The sequence below is a fragment of the Schistocerca americana genome, unplaced genomic scaffold, assembly GCF_021461395.2.
Source record: "Schistocerca americana isolate TAMUIC-IGC-003095 unplaced genomic scaffold, iqSchAmer2.1 HiC_scaffold_87, whole genome shotgun sequence".
Lineage (NCBI taxonomy): Eukaryota > Metazoa > Arthropoda > Insecta > Orthoptera > Acrididae > Schistocerca > Schistocerca americana.
In genome coordinates, this window is record NW_025726642.1 from 552793 (window position 1) to 570624 (window position 17832).

A 17832-nucleotide genomic window follows, 5' to 3' on the forward strand; every position below is an offset into this window, starting at 1 on the left:
GCATGACTCTTCAAGGGTTGTTCTGTTGATAGTGGAAAGATGAATGTGGGTAGAACGGACTATGTCGCGGAACTGAAAAGTGAAGGAACGACACAGACAGCTAAGGGACCGCGCGGGTGCCAGCCGCGTCACGTAAGGCACGTGCCCTTGCGGGTGGAGCATGACTCTTCAAGGGTTGTTCTGTTGATAGTGGAAAGATGAAAGTGGGTAAAACAGACTATGTCGCGGAACGGAAATATGAAGAAACGACACAGACAGCTAAGGGACCGCGCGGGTGCCAGCCGCGTCACGTAAGGCACGTGCCCTTGCGGGTGGAGCATGACTCTTCAAGGGTTGTTCTGTTGATAGTGGAAAGATGAAAGTGGGTAGAACAGACTATGTCGCGGAACGGAAAAACGAAGGAACGACACAGACAGCTAAGGTACCGCGCGGGTGCCAGCCGCGTCACGTAAGGCACGTGCCCTTGCGGGTGGAGCATGACTCTTCAAGGGTTGTTCTGTTGATAGTGGAAAGATGAATGTGGTTAGAACAGACTATGTCGCGGAACGGAAATATGAAGAAACGACACAGACAGCTAAGGGACCGCGCGGGTGCCAGCCGCGTCACGTAAGGCACGTGCCCTTGTGGGTTGTACATGACTCTTCAGGTGTTGTTCTGTTGATAGTAGAAAGACGAAAGTTGGTAGGATGGACTATGTCGCGGAACGGAAAAGTGAAGAAACGACACAGACAGCTAAGGGACAGCACGGGTGCTGGCCGCGTCATGTAAGGTACGTGCCCTTGCGGGTTGTACATGACTCTTCAAGTGTTGTTCTGTTGATAGTAGAAAGACGAAAGTGGGTAGGATGGACTATGTCGCGAAACTGAAAAGTGAAGAAACGACACAGACAGCTAAGGGACCGCGCGGGTGCCAGCCGCGTCACGTAAGGCACGTGCCCTTGCGGATGGAGCATGACTCTTCAAGGGTTGTTCTGTTGATAGTGGAAAGATGAAAGTGGGTAGAACAGACTATGTCGCAGAACGGAAAAGTGAAGGAACGACACAGACAGCTAAGGGACCGCGCGGGTGACAGCCGCGTCACGTAAGGCACGTGCCCTTGCGGGTGGAGCATGACTCTTCAAGGGTTGTTCTGTTGATAGTGGAAAGATGAAAGTGGGTAGAACAGACTATGTCGCGGAACGGAAAAGTGAAGAAACGACACAGACAGCTAAGGGACCGCGCGGGTGCCAGCCGCGTCACGTAAGGCACGTGCCCTTGCGGGTGGAGCATGACTGTTCAAGGGTTGTTCTGTTGATAGTGGAAAGATGAATGTGGGTAGAACAGACTATGTCGCGGAACTGAAAAGTGAAGGAACGACACAGACAGCTAAGGGACCGCGCGGGTGCCAGCCGTGTCACGTAAGGCACGTGCCCTTGCGGGTGGAGCATGACTCTTCAAGGGTTGTTCTGTTGATAGTGGAAAGATGAAAGTGGGTAGAACAGACTATGTCGCGGAACGGAAATATGAAGAAATGACACAGACAGCTAAGGGACCGCGCGGGTGCCAGCCGCGTCACGTAAGGCACGTGCCCTTGCGGGTGGAGCATGACTGTTCAAGGGTTGTTCTGTTGATAGTGGAAAGATGAAAGTGGGTAGAACAGACTATGTCGCGGAACTGAAAAGTGAAGGAACGACACAGACAGCTAAGGGACCGCGCGGGTGCCAGCCGCGTCACGTAAGGCACGTGCCCTTGCGGGTGGAGCATGACTCTTCAAGGGTTGTTCTGTTGATAGTGGAAAGATGAAAGTGGGTAGAACAGACTATGTCGCGGAACTGAAAAGTGAAGGAACGACACAGACAGCTAAGGGACCGCGCGGGTGCCAGCCATGTCACGTAAGGCACGTGCCCTTGCGGGTGGAGCATGACTCTTCAAGGGTTGTTCTGTTGATAGTGGAAAGATGAAAGTGGGTAGAACAGACTATGTCGCGGAACGGAAATATGAAGAAATGACACAGACAGCTAAGGGACCGCGCGGGTGCCAGCCGCGTCACGTAAGGCACGTGCCCTTGCGGGTGGAGCATGACTGTTCAAGGGTTGTTCTGTTGATAGTGGAAAGATGAAAGTGGGTAGAACAGACTATGTCGCGGAACTGAAAAGTGAAGGAACGACACAGACAGCTAAGGGACCGCGCGGGTGCCAGCCGCGTCACGTAAGGCACGTGCCCTTGCGGGTGGAGCATGACTCTTCAAGGGTTGTTCTGTTGATAGTGGAAAGATGAAAGTGGGTAGAACAGACTATGTCGCGGAACGGAAAAGTGAAGAAACGACACAGACAGCTAAGGGACCGCGCGGGTGCCAGCCGCGTCACGTAAGGCACGTGCCCTTGCGGGTGGAGCATGACTGTTCAAGGGTTGTTCTGTTGATAGTGGAAAGATGAATGTGGGTAGAACAGACTATGTCGCGGAACTGAAAAGTGAAGGAACGACACAGACAGCTAAGGGACCGCGCGGGTGCCAGCCGTGTCACGTAAGGCACGTGCCCTTGCGGGTGGAGCATGACTCTTCAAGGGTTGTTCTGTTGATAGTGGAAAGATGAAAGTGGGTAGAACAGACTATGTCGCGGAACGGAAATATGAAGAAATGACACAGACAGCTAAGGGACCGCGCGGGTGCCAGCCGCGTCACGTAAGGCACGTGCCCTTGCGGGTGGAGCATGACTCTTCAAGGGTTGTTCTGTTGATAGTGGAAAGATGAAAGTGGGTAGAACAGACTATGTCGCGGAACGGAAAAGTGAAGGAACGACACAGACAGCTAAAGGACCGCGCGGGTGCCAGCCGCATCACGTAAGGTACGTGCCTTTCCGGGTGGTGAATGACTCTTCATGTGTTGTTCTGTTGATAGTAGATAGATGAAAGTGGGTAGGATGGACTATATCGCGAAACTGAAAAGTGAAGAAACGACACAGACAGCTAAGTGACCGTGCGGGTGCCAGCCGCGTCACGTAAGGCACGTGCCCTTGCGGGTGGAGCATGACTCTTCATGTGTTGTTCTGTTGATAGTAGAAAGATGAAAGTGGGTAGGATGAACTATATCGCGAAACTGAAAAGTGAAGAAACGACACAGACAGCTAAGGGACCGCGCGGGTGCCAGCCGCGTCACGTAAGGTACGTGCCCTTGCGGGTTGTACATGACTCTTCAAGTGTTGTTCTGTTGATAGTAGAAAGACGAAAGTGGGTGGGATGGACTATGTCGCGAAACTGAAAAGTGAAGAAACGACACAGACAGCTAAGGGACCGCGCGGTTGCCAGCCGCGTCACGTAAGGCATGTGCCCTTGCGGGTGGAGCATGACTCTTCAAGGGTTGTTCTGTTGATAGTGGAAAGATGAAAGTGGGTAGAACAGACTATGTCGCGGAACGGAAAAGTGAAGAAACGACACAGACAGCTAAGGGACCGCGCGGGTGCCAGCCGCGTCATGTAAGGCACGTGCCCTTGCGGGTGGAGCATGACCCTTCAAGGGTTGTTCTGTTTATAGTGGAAAGATGAAAGTGGGTAGAACAGACTATGTCGCGGAACGGAAAAGTGAAGAAACGACACAGACAGCTAAGGGACCGCGCGGGTGCCAGCTGCGTCACATAAGGTACGTGCCCTTGCGGGTGGAGCATGACTCTTCAAGGGTTGTTCTGTTGATAGTGGAAAGATGAAAGTGGGTAGAACAGACTATGTCGCGGAACGGAAAAGTGAAGAAACGACACAGACAGCTAAGGGACCGCGCGGGTGCCAGCCACGTCACGTAAGGTACGTGCCCTTGCGGGTTGTACATGACTCTTCAAGTGTTGTTCTGTTGATAGTAGAAAGACGAAAGTGGGTAGGATGGACTATGTCGCGAAACTGAAAAGTGAAGAAACGACACAGACAGCTAAGGGACCGCGTGGGTGCCAGCCGCGTCACGTAAGGCACGTGCCCTTGCGGGTTGTACATGACTCTTCAAGTGTTGTTCTGTTGATAGTAGAAAGACGAAAGTGTGTGGGATGGACTATGTCTCGAAACTGAAAAGTGAAGAAACGACACAGACAGCTAAGGGACCGCGCAGGTGCCAGCCGCGTCACGTAAGGTACGTGCCCTTGCGGGTGTGGTTCTCTTGTTCATCCAACAAACCAGGTATATAGCCAAAACTTGCTCGTTCTGGGGGTATGATTCACTCTGTTTACGTCATCTATCACGGGGGTAGGCATGTGGTATGTCCCTCCTGATAAACATTCAAATAAAAATGATAATAAAGCATGGTTACATCCTAAACTACTCTTCCAAAACAATTTATCACCTAAGACATCATTATTATTAAACAAATAATTGGCAGTACTCGGGGACTTACTCTAGCATGCTTGATATCCTACAAAATTATTATCTTCATCAGTATAGTAACACAGCGACACATGGAAACACTAGGTTGATACAAATACTAAATTACTGGTGCTGGCAAACTCTAGCTAAAACTGTCTAAACATTTGATAATAGCATAAATAAGACCTGGACAGAATGAACAATAGTAAAAATAATACATCTAATTAGTAATTAGACATAACTAATTGGATGTAAGTAATTGGACATAAGCAATTGGACATAATCAATTAGACACAAGCAATTTGACATAAGTAATTGGCAACTCGTCATAGTGATATAAGCGGTGGCAAAACGGTAACAAAAGCAAAAGTTTTAAATATTATTTCCTTCAAACAAAACTTCCTTATCCTCCAGTTACATTTCGTAGCAAAATGAATGTAAGCATCCCTTGGTATTCCTTTATGCTCTCGTTTGTTTCTTCATACCAACTAATAGTCTTTGGTACTTTTACCTAGAAGAAAACTGTCGTTAAGTCATGGCAATGTTATGTGTAATGCTGTGGAATAGTGTAATGTCACGTTAATACTTCCAGTAACAAGATTCTGATGAAAAATGATTTTATGTCTCCTTCAATGAACAGTCCAAAAATTATTAAACGTGCGATAAACCGTTTCCTGTGTTGATTTGTATTTGCAAATATTGACGATCATCAGTCACCCAATCAATCGTTCCGGTGTGTATTGGTTGTTCCTTTTGTTCATTCTCTCACTTACCTGCTTCCATATAATCAATATTGGCGGCTCGACGAAGCTAGTTGCATCTCGGAAGACGTCGATATGACTTACCTGTCGGTTCTTTGGTTTTTTATAAAATTAGAGTTCATTTGACATATAAAAAGTGTGTAGGGAGCAAAGTAAGTTCCTGACTATTGAAAATGTGCATAAAGTTATTCATAGGGTTCGTTATATCATGGTTAAGAATTTCTGTGTTGAGATTCAGTGCAGCTTGAGGTGCTAAGGTGCGACACGCGTCGCGCTCGTGAGATTGTAAGTTGCTGACAGCACAGCTGACAGTACGGCTGCGTCCGGTTACACTGGCTCGGCTGCATAACTGGCGTTCACGCTGGGTCCGTCCTCTTACTACGCATGGAGTTTGTCTCTCGGTACAGTCACAAAATTTCCTTCCAGAGTTATCTTATGTTGTTCACGACAGTTATGCGTGGAGGATGTTCTTTTCTAAAGGCAGAGGGCAGCGCGGCGGCGTGCGGCCCACGTGGCTGACTAGCGTGGGCTGCCTCGCTGCAGCGCGCGCCTTGTGCGTGTTTAGTGGAGCAGCCACGGCCCACGTGGAGCAAACGTGGCGGCCGGTTGGCGCATTCCATGCGCGAAGTTCACGGCGTCTCGCCGGGAAAAATTTTGTGTAGCGACAAAGTCACTACGGGAACGCATCCACACACCTGACACCAATTGTACAGGATGGCGGGTATGGGCAGGCGGTGGGCGTTATGGAATAATAGAGTAATTTTTAGAGAAAGGCCATTTATTGGCTAAAGCATGTTGAAAAGGGGCTACATATGCCTAGGGAGGTGAGGGTGAGCCAGAGCTTGCAATTTGGCGAACATTGTTCGCGAAGCTACCGGAAGTGGTTGTCTGCCAAAACTAAGTCCACAGTGCCGCAGCACCGGGAGAAGCGGGAGATGATCAATGTTACAGGGCGCGCATCCGACTCACGGGTGAGCAAGAATACAAGAGAGCGGGCCCGGCGACGGGCGGCCGGGTATATTCGACGCACCACGCGGCTTCCTCCACCCTGATTGGTCAGGACCGAGCAAACCGTGCGGGCGGCATGGAACTTTCCAGGGCGTTGCCTGCTAAGCGACGCCTGGGACGGCGTTACCTCGTCAGCACACGAGAGAGGCGCGTGAACAAGGTGCCCTTTCTCGGTGCTGATTTCCTGTTACTAGACCGTGGGACGAAAGAATTTACAGGCAGCTAACACTGCCGGCCGTGGCTTGGCCGTAATGGAGTAATGAAGTTACTAGTTGGAGGCTCATATAATAAAGTAAAATCTCCTATTGTCTGGCTCATCCTTTACATTCCTCCCCCTTCCGTGGGAGCGGAGAACGTATGTGAATTCGCTCATTGTAATTAGCATTTAAATGTAAACAAATTTAGCTTGCAAAACAAAGTAAACATTACTTGGTTAAGAATGGCCCTCACGGAAGACGGCAGGGGTCTTAACCTACGGGAGGATATAGAGACTCTGAAGACCTCTTAGGGGTCGCAAAGGGACTTACATCAATAATATTGTGTGTATACAAGAATCATCATAAAACATCAAAACATCGTAAAACATCAGAACATCATAAAATATCATAGAATATCAAAACAAAATTAGAACAAAACATAACAGTGTGAATTAGGTAAACATGCTAAGTGTTCTTGTCGCTAAGATGAGGTAAAAATGTCTTTTTTTTTTGCTTTTGTTTGAATAAGTTGAAAATATAAACATATCACCACTGAAGAGTCACTGCGGGGGCGCCTGGCGCGAGGCGGCGTGGTGTGTTGTCCTCAGCGGGCAGGGCGCAGGCTGCCGGCCTGAGAGAGAGACAGAGAATGACATCAGTTGCACCACAAGGCAGGGTGGAGGGTGCGGTGCACGATACATTTTCTTTCTTCGGTAAGCATTTTTTTGTGTTTTATACTTTTGGAATTTTGGTTTTTCATGTTGATTATAAAATGACCGTTTTCATGTTTGAAATGTACTAACTCAATTTTTCCTCACAGCAGGTCAACTTGTGTGTGGTTGCAACATTACGGTCCCAATTGAGTACATTTTTGAAGAGAGGGACATCAGTTGCACCACAGGGCAGAGTGGAGGGTGCGGTGCACGATACATTTTCTTTCTTCGGTAAGCATTTTTTTGTGTTTTATACTTTTGGAATTTTGGATTTTCGTGTTGATTATAAAATGACCATTTTCATGTTTGAAATGTACTAACTCAATTTTTCCTCACAGCAGGTCAACTTGTGTGTGGTTGCAACATTACGGTCCCATTGAGTACATTTTTGGAGAGAGGGACTTAAGTTGCACCACAGGGCAGGGTGGAGGGTGCAGTGCACATACATTTTCTTTCTTCGGTAAGCATTTTTTTGTGTTTTATACTTTTGGAATTTTGGATTTTCGTGTTGATTATAAAATGACCATTTTCACGTTTTAAATGTACTAACTCAATTTTTCCTCACAGCAGGTGAACTTGTGTGTGGTTGCAACCTTACGGTCCCATTGAGTAGATTTTTGGAGAGAGGGACATCAGTTGCACCACAGGGCCGGGTGGAGGGTGCCGTGCAAGATACATTTTATTTCTTCGGTAAGCATTTTTTTGTGTTTTATACTTTTGGAATTTTGGTTTTTCATGTTGATTATAAAATGACCTTTTTCATGTTTGAAATGTACTAACTCAATTTTTCCTCACAGCAGGTCAACTTGTGTGTGGTTGCAACATTACGGTCCAATTGAGTACATTTTTTGAGAGAGGGACATCAGTTGCACCACAAGGCAGAGTGGATGGTGCGGTGCACGATACATTTTCTTTCTTCGGTAAGCATTTTTTTGTGTTTTATACTTTTGGAATTTTGGTTTTTCATGTTGATTATAAAATGACCATTTTCATGTTTGAAATGTACTAACTCAATTTTTCCTCACAGCAGGTGAACTTGTGTGTGGTTGCAACATTACGGTCCCATTGAGTACATGTTTGAAGAGAGGGACATCAGTTGCACCACAGGGCAGGGTGGAGGGTGCCGTGCACGGTACATTTTCTTTCTTCGGTAAGCATTTTTTTGTGTTTTATACTTTTGGAATTTTTGTTTTTCATGTTGATTGAAATGAACCAGGCAAAAAGGAATACAAACAGCTCAAAAATGAGATCGACAGGAAGTGCAAAATGGCTAAGCAGGGATGGCTAGAGGATAAATGTAAGGATGTAGAGGCCTATCTCACTAGGGGTAAGATAGATACCGCCTACAGGAAAATTAAAGAGACCTTTGGAGATAAGAGAACGACTTGTATAAATATCAAGAGCTCAGATGGAAACCCAGTTCTAAGCAAAGAAGGGAAAGCACACAGGTGGAAGGAGTATATAGAGCGTCTATACAAGGGCGATGTACTTGAGGACAATATTATGGAAATGGAAGAGGATGTAGATGAAGATGAAATGGGAGATATGATACTGCGTGAGGGGTATGACAGAGCACTGAAAGACCTGAGTCGAAACAAGGCCCCCGGAGTAGACAATATTCCATTGGAACTACTGACGGCCGTGGGAGAGCCAGTCCTGACAAAAATCTACCATCTGGTGAGCAAGATGTATGAAACAGGCGAAATACCCTCAGACTTCAAGAAGAATGTAATAATTCCAATCCCAAAGAAAGCAGGTGTTGACAGATGTGAAAATTACCGAACTATCAGCTTAATAAGTCATAGCTGCAAAATACTAACACGAATTCTTTACAGACGAATGGAAAAACTAGTAGAAGCCAACCTCGGGGAAGATCAGTTTGGATTCCGTAGAAACACTGGAACACGTGAGGCAATACTGACCTTACAACTTATCTTAGAAGAAAGATTAAGGAAAGGCAAACCTACGTTTCTAGCATTTGTAGACTTAGAGAAAGCTTTTGACAATGTTGACTGGAATACTCTCTTTCAAATTCTAAAGGTGGCAGGGGTAAAATACAGGGAGCGAAAGGCTATTTACAATTTGTACAGAAACCAGATGGCAGTTATAAGAGTCGAGGGACATGAAAGGGAAGCAGTGGTTGGGAAGGGAGTAAGACAGGGTTGTAGCCTCTCCCCGATGTTGTTCAATCTGTATATTGACCAAGCAGTAAAGGAAACAAAAGAAAAATTCGGAGTAGGTATTAAAATTCATGGAGAAGAAATAAAAACTTTGAGGTTCGCCGATGACATTGTAATTCTGTCAGAGACAGCAGAGGACTTGGAAGAGCAGTTGAATGGAATGGACAGTGTCTTGAAAGGAGGATATAAGATGAACATCAACAAAAGGAAAACAAGGATAATGGAATATAGTCGAATTAAGTCGGGTGATGCAGAGGGAATTAGATTAGGAAATGAGGTACTTAAAGTAGTAAAGGAGTTTTGCTATTTGGGGAGCAAAATAACTGATGATGGTCGAAGTAGAGAGGATATAAAATGTAGGCTGGCAATGGCAAGGAAAGCGTTTCTGAAGAAGAGAAATTTGTTAACATCCAGTATTGATTTAAGTGTCAGGAAGTCATTTCTGAAAGTATTCGTATGGAGTGTAGCCATGTATGGAAGTGAAACATGGACGATAAATAGTTTGGACAAGAAGAGAATAGAAGCTTTCGAAATGTGGTGCTACAGAAGAATGCTGAAGATTAGATGGGTAGATCACATAACTAATGAGGAAGTATTGAATAGGATTGGGGAGAAGAGAAGTTTGTGGCACAACTTGACCAGAAGAAGGGATCGGTTGGTAGGACATGTTCTGAGGCATCAAGGGATCACCAATTTAGTATTGGAGGGCAGCGTGGAGGGTAAAAATCGTAGAGGGAGACCAAGAGATCAATACACTAAGCAGATTCAGAAGGATGTAGGTTGCAGTAGGTACTGGGAGATGAAAAAGCTTGCACAGGATAGAGTAGCATGGAGAGCTGCATCAAACCAGTCTCAGAACTGAAGACCACAACAACAACAACAACATGTTGATTATAAAATGACCTTTTTCATGTTTGAAATGTACTAACTCAGTTTTTCCTCACAGCAGGTCAACTTGAGTGTGGCTGCAACATTACGGTCCCATTGAGTACATTTTTGGAAAGAGGGACATCAGTTGCACCACAGGTGCGGTGCACGATACATTTTCTTTTTTCGATAAGCATTTTTTGGTTTTTTATACTTTTGGAATTTTGGTTTTTCATGTTGATTGTCAAATGACCATTTTCATGTTTGTAATGTACTAACTCAATTTCTCCTCACAGCAGGTCAACTTGTGTGTGGTTGCAACATTACGGTCCCATTGAGTACGATTTTGGAGAGAGGGACATAAGTTGCACCACAGGGCATGGTGGAGGGTGCCGTGCACGATACATTTTCTTTCTTTGGTAAGCATTTTTTTGTATTTTATACTTTTGGAATTTTGGTTTCTCATGTTGATTATAAAATGACCATTTTCATGTTTGAAATGTACTAACTCAATTTTTCCTCACAGCAGGTCAACTAGTGTGTGGTTGCAACATTACGGTCCCATTGAGTAGATTTTTGGGGAGAGGGACATCAGTTGCACCACAGGGCAGGGTGGAGGGTGCGGTGAACGATACATTTTCTTTCTTCGGTAAGCATTTTTTTGTGTTTTATACTTTTGGAATTTTGGTTTTTCATGTTGATTATAAAATGACCGTTTTCATGTTTGAAATGTACTAAATCAATTTTTCCTCACAGCAGGTCAACTTGTGTGTGGTTGCAACATTACGGTCCCAATTGAGTACATTTTTGAAGAGAGGGACATCAGTTGCACCACAGGGTAGAGTGGAGGGTGCGGTGCACGATACATTTTCTTTCTTCGGTAAGCATTTTTTTGTGTTTTATACTTTTGGAATTTTGGTTTTTCATGATGATTATAAAATGACCTTTTTCATGTTTGAAATGTAATAACTCAATTTTTCCTCACAGCAGGTCAATTTGTGTGTGGTTGCAACATTACGGTCCCATTGAGTACATTTTTGGAGAGAGGGACATCAGTTGCACCACAGGGCAGAATGGAGGGTGCGGTGCATGATACATTTTCTTTCTTCGGTAAGCAATTTTTTGTGTTTTATACTTTTGGAATTTTGGTTTTTGATACTGATTATAAAATGACCATTTTCATGTTTGAAATGTACTAACTCAATTTTTCCTCACAGCAGGTGAACTTGTGTGTCGTTGCAACATTACGGTCCCATTGAGTACATGTTTGGAGAGAGGGACATCGGTTGCACCACAGGGCAGGGTGGAGGGTGCCGTGCACGGTACATTTTATTTCTTCGGTAAGCATTTTTTTGTGTTTTATACTTTTGGAATTTTGGTTTTTCATGTTGATTATAAAATGACCTTTTTCATGTTAGAAATGTACTAACTTAATTTTTCCTCACAGCAGGTCAACTTGTGTGTGGTTGCAACATTACGGTCCCAATTGAATACATTTTTGGAGAGAGGGACATCAGTTGCACCACAGGGCAGGGTGGAGGGTGCCGTGCACGATACATTTTCTTTCTTCGGTAAGCATTTTTTGTGTTTTATACTTTTGGAATTTTGGTTTTTCATACTGATTATAAAATGACCATTTTTATGTTTGAAATGTACTAACTCAATTTTTCCTCACAGCAGGTGAACTTGTGTGTGGTTGCAACATTACGGTCCCATTCAGTACATGTTTGGAGAGAGGGACATCGGTTGCACCACAGGGCAGGGTGGAGGGTGCCGTGCACGGTACATTTTCTTTCTTCGGTAAGCATTATTTTGTGTTTTATACTTTTGGAATTTTTGTTTTTCATGTTGATTGAAATGAACCAGGCAAAAAGGAAATCAAACGTCTCAAAAATGAGATCGACAGGAAGTGCAAAATGGCTAAGCAGGGATGGCTAGAGGATAAATGTAAGGATGTAGAGGCCTATCTCACTAGGGGTAAGATAGATACCACCTACAGGAAAATTAAAGAGACCTTTGGAGATAAGAGAACGACTTGTATAAATATCAAGAGCTCAGATGGAAACTCAGTTCTAAGCAAAGAAGGGAAAGCAGAAAGGTGGAAGGAGTATATAGAGGGTCTATACAAGGGCGATGTACTTGAGGACAATATTATGGAAATGGAAGAGGATGTAGATGAAGATGAAATGGGAGATATGATACTGCGTGAGGGGTATGACAGAGCACTGAAAGACCTGAGTCGAAACAAGGCCCCCGGAGTAGACAATATTCCATTGGAACTACTGACGGCCGTGGTAGAGCCAGTCCTGACAAAAATCTACCTTCTGGTGAGCAAGATGTCTGAAACAGGCGAAATACCCTCAGACTTCAAGAAGAATGTAATAATTCCAATCCCAAAGGAAGCAGGTGTTGACAGATGTGAAAATTACCGAACTATCAGCTTAATAAGTCACAGCTGCAAAATACTAACACGAATTCTTTACAGACGAATGGAAAAACTAGTAGAAGCCAACCTCGGGGAAGATCAGTTTGGATTCCGTAGAAACACTGGAACACGTGAGGCAATACTGACCTTACAACTTATCTTAGAAGAAAGATTAAGGAAAGGCAAACCTACGTTTCTAGCATTTGTAGACTTAGAGAAAGCTTTTGACAATGTTGACTGGAATACTCTCTTTCAAATTCTAAAGGTGGCAGGGGTAAAATACAGGGAGCGAAAGGCTATTTACAATTTGTACAGAAACCAGATGGCAGTTATAAGAGTCGAGGGACATGAAAGGGAGGCAGTGGTCGGGAAGGGAGTAAGACAGGGTTGTAGCCTCTCCCCGATGTTGTTCAATCTGTATATCGACCAAGCAGTAAAGGAAACAAAAGAAAAATTCGGAGTAGGTATTAAAATTCATGGAGAAGAAATAAAAACTTTGAGGTTCGCCGATGACATTGTAATTCTGTCAGAGACAGCAAAGGACTTGGAAGAGCAGTTGAATGGAATGGACAGTGTCTTGAAAGGAGGATATAAGATGAACATCAACAAAAGGAAAACAAGGATAATGGAATGTAGTCGAATTAAGTCGGGTGATGCTGAGGGAATTAGATTAGGAAGTGAGGCACTTAAAGTAGTAAAGGAGTTTTGCTATTTGGGGAGCAAAATAACTGATGATGGTCGAAGTAGAGAGGATATAAAATGTAGGCTGGCAATGGCAAGGAAAGCGTTTCTGAAGAAGAGAAATTTGTTAACATCCAGTATTGATTTAAGTGTCAGGAAGTCATTTCTGAAAGTATTCGTATGGAATGTAGCCATGTATGGAAGTGAAACATGGACGATAAATAGTTTGGACAAGAAGAGAATAGAAGCTTTCGAAATGTGGTGCTACAGAAGAATGCTGAAGATTAGATGGGTAGATCACATAACTAATGAGGAAGTATTGAATAGGATTGGGGAGAAGAGAAGTTTGTGGCACAACTTGACCAGAAGAAGGGATCGGTTGGTAGGACATGTTCTGAGGCATCAAGGGATCACCAATTTAGTATTGGAGGGCAGCGTGGAGGGTAAAAATCGTAGAGGGAGACCAAGAGATCAATACACTAAGCAGATTCAGAAGGATGTAGGTTGCAGTAGGTACTGGGAGATGAAAAAACTTGCACAGGATAGAGTAGCACGGAGAGCTGCATCAAACCAGTCTCAGGACTGAAGACCACAGCAACAACAACAACATGTTGATTATAAAATGACCTTTTTCATGTTTGAAATGTACTAACTCAGTTTTTCCTCACAGCAGGTCAACTTGTGTGTGGTTGCAACATTACGGTCCCATTGAGTACATTTTTGGAAAGAGGGACATCAGTTGCACCACAGGTGCGGTGCACGATACATTTTCTTTTTTTGATAAGCATTTTTTTGTTTTTTATACTTTTGGAATTTTGGTTTTTCATGTTGATTGTCAAATGACCATTTTCATGTTTGTAATGTACTAACTCAATTTCTCCTCACAGCAGGTCAACTTGTGTGTGGTTGCAACATTACGGTCCCATTGAGTACGTTTTTGGAGAGAGGGACATCAGTTGCACCACAGGGCATGGTGGAGGGTGCCGTGCACGATATATTTTCTTTCTTCGGTAAGCATTTTTTTCTGTTTTATACTTTTGGAATTTTGGTTTTTCATGTTGATTATAAAATGACCATTTTCATGTTTGAAATGTACTAACTCAATTTTTCCCCACAGCAGGTCAACTTGTGTGTGGTTGCAACATTACGGTCCCATTGAGTACATTTTTGGAGAGAGGGACATCAGTTGCACCACAGGGCAGGGTTAAGGGTGCGGTGCACGATACATTTTCTTTCTTCGGTAAGCATTTTTTTGTGTTTTATACTTTTGGAATTTTGGTTTTTCATGTTGATTATAAAATGACCGTTTTCATGTTTGAAATGTACTAACTCAGTTTTTCCTCACAGCAGGTCAACTTGTGTGGTGTTGCAGCATTACGGTCCCGTTGAGTACATGTTTGGAGAGAGGGACATCGGTTGCACCACAGGGCAGGGTGGAGGGTGCCGTGCACGGTACATTTTCTTTCTTCGGTAAGCATTTTTTTGTGTTTTATACTTTTGGAACTTTGGTTTTTCCTTTTTAGTTATAAAATGACCTTTTTCGTGTTTGAAATGTACTAACTCAATTTTTCCTCACAGCAGGTCAACTTGTGTGTGGTTGCAACATTACGGTCCCATTGAGTACATGTTTGGAGAGAGGGACATCGGTTGCACCACAGGGCAGGGTGGAGGGTGCCGTGCACGGTACATTTTCTTTCTTCGGTAAGCATTTTTTTGTGTTTTATACTTTTGGAACTTTGGTTTTTCCTTTTTAGTTATAAAATGACCTTTTTCATGTTTGAAATGTACTAACTCAATTTTTCCTCACAGCAGGTCAACTTGTGTGTGGTTGCAACATTATGGTCCAATTGAGTACATTTTTGGAGAGAGGGACATCAGTTGCACCACAGGGCAGGGTGGATGGTGCGGTGCACGGTACATTTTTTTTCTTCGGTAAGCATTTTTTTGTGTTTTATACTTTTGGAATTTTTGTTTTTCATGTTGATTGAAATGAAGCAGGCAAAAAGGAATACAAACGTCTCAAAAATGAGATCGACAGGAAGTGCAAAATGGCTAAGCAGGGATGGCTAGAGGATAAATGTAAGGATGTAGAGGCCTATCTCACTAGGGGTAAGATAGATACCGCCTACAGGAAAATTAAAGAGACCTTTGGAGATAAGAGAACGACTGGTATAAATATCAAGAGCTCAGATGGAAACCCAGTTCTAAGCAAAGAAGGGAAAGCAGAAAGGTGGAAGGAGTATATAGAGGGTCTATACAAGGGCGATGTACTTGAGGACAATATTATGGAAATGGAAGAGGATGTAGATGAAGATGAAATGGGAGATATGATACTGCGTGAGGGGTATGACAGAGCACTGAAAGACCTGAGTCGAAACAAGGCCCCCGGAGTAGACAATATTCCATTGGAACTACTGACGGCCGTGGGAGAGCCAGTCCTGACAAAAATCTACCATCTGGTGAGCAAGATGTATGAAACAGGCGAAATACCCTCAGACTTCAAGAAGAATGTAATAATTCCAATCCCAAAGAAAGCAGGTGTTGACAGATGTGAAAATTACCGAACTATCAGCTTAATAAGTCATAGCTGCAAAATACTAACACGAATTCTTTACAGACGAATGGAAAAACTAGTAGAAGCCAACCTCGGGGAAGATCAGTTTGGATTCCGTAGAAACACTGGAACACGTGAGGCAATACTGACCTTACAACTTATCTTAGAAGAAAGATTAAGGAAAGGCAAACCTACGTTTCTAGCATTTGTAGACTTAGAGAAAGCTTTTGACAATGTTGACTGGAATACTCTCTTTCAAATTCTAAAGGTGGCAGGGGTAAAATACAGGGAGCGAAAGGCTATTTACAATTTGTACAGAAACCAGATGGCAGTTATAAGAGTCGAGGGACATGAAAGGGAGGCAGTGGTCGGGAAGGGAGTAAGACAGGGTTGTAGCCTCTCCCCGATGTTGTTCAATCTGTATATTGACCAAGCAGTAAAGGAAACAAAAGAAAAATTCGGAGTAGGTATTGAAATTCATGGAGAAGAAATAAAAACTTTGAGGTTCGCCGATGACATTGTAATTCTGTCAGAGACAGCAAAGGACTTGGAAGAGCAGTTGAATGGAATGGACAGTGTCTTGAAAGGAGGATATAAGATGAACATCAACAAAAGGAAAACAAGGATAATGGAATGTAGTCGAATTAAGTCGGGTGATGCTGAGGGAATTAGATTAGGAAATGAGGCACTTAAAGTAGTAAAGGAGTTTTGCTATTTGGGGAGCAAAATAACTGATGATGGTCGAAGTAGAGAGGATATAAAATGTAGGCTGGCAATGGCAAGGAAAGCGTTTCTGAAGAAGAGAAATTTGTTAACATCCAGTATTGATTTAAGTGTCAGGAAGTCATTTCTGAAAGTATTCGTATGGAGTGTAGCCATGTATGGAAGTGAAACATGGACGATAAATAGTTTGGACAAGAAGAGAATAGAAGCTTTCGAAATGTGGTGCTACAGAAGAATGCTGAAGATTAGATGGGTAGATCACATAACTAATGAGGAAGTATTGAATAGGATTGGGGAGAAGATAAGTTTGTGGCACAACTTGACCAGAAGAAGGGATCAGTTGGTAGGACATGTTCTGAGGCATCAAGGGATCACCAATTTAGTATTGGAGGGCAGCGTGGAGGATAAAAATCGTAGAGGGAGACCAAGAGATCAATACACTAAGCAGATTCAGAAGGATGTAGGTTGCAGTAGGTACTGGGAGATGAAAAAGCTTGCACAGGATAGAGTAGCATGGAGAGCTGCATCAAACCAGTCTCAGGACTGAAGACCACAGCAACAACATCAACATGTTGATTACAAAATGACCTTTTTCATGTTTGAAATGTACTAACTCAGTTTTTCCTCACAGCAGGTCAACTTGTGTGTGGATGCAACATTACGGTCCCATTGAGTACATTTTTGGAGAGAGGGACATCAGTTGCACCACAGGGCAGGGTGGAGGGTGCCGTGCACGCTACCCTTTCTTTCTTCGGTAAGCATTTTTTTGTGTTTTATCCTTTTGGAATTTTGGTTTTTCATGTTGATTATCAAATGACCTTTATCATGTTTGAAATGTACTAACTCAATTTTTCCTCACAGCAGGTCAACTTGTGTGTGGTTGCAACATTACGGTCCCATTGAGTACATTTTTGGAGAGAGGGACATAAGTTGCACCACAGGGCAGGGTGGAGGGTGCCGTGCACGTTACATTTTCTTTCTTCGGTAAGCATTTTTTTGTGTTTTATAGTTTTGGAATTTTGGTTTTTCGTGTTGATTATGAAATGACCTTTTTCATGTTTGAAATGTACTCACTCAATTTTTCCTCACAGCAGGACAACTTGTGTGTAGTTACAACATTACGGTCCCATTGAGTAGATTTTTGGAGAGAGGGACATCAGTTGCACCACAGGGCGGGGTGGAGGGTGCCGTGCACGATACATTTCCTTTCTTCGGTAAGCATTTTTTTGTGTTTTATACTTTTGGAATTTTGGTTTTTCATGTTGATTATAAAATGACCGTTTTCATGTTTGAAATGTACTAACTCAAATTTTCCTCACAGCCGGTCAACTTGTGTGGTGTTGCAACATTACGGTCCCATTGAGTACATTTTTGGAGAGAGGGACATCAGTTGCACCACAGGGCAG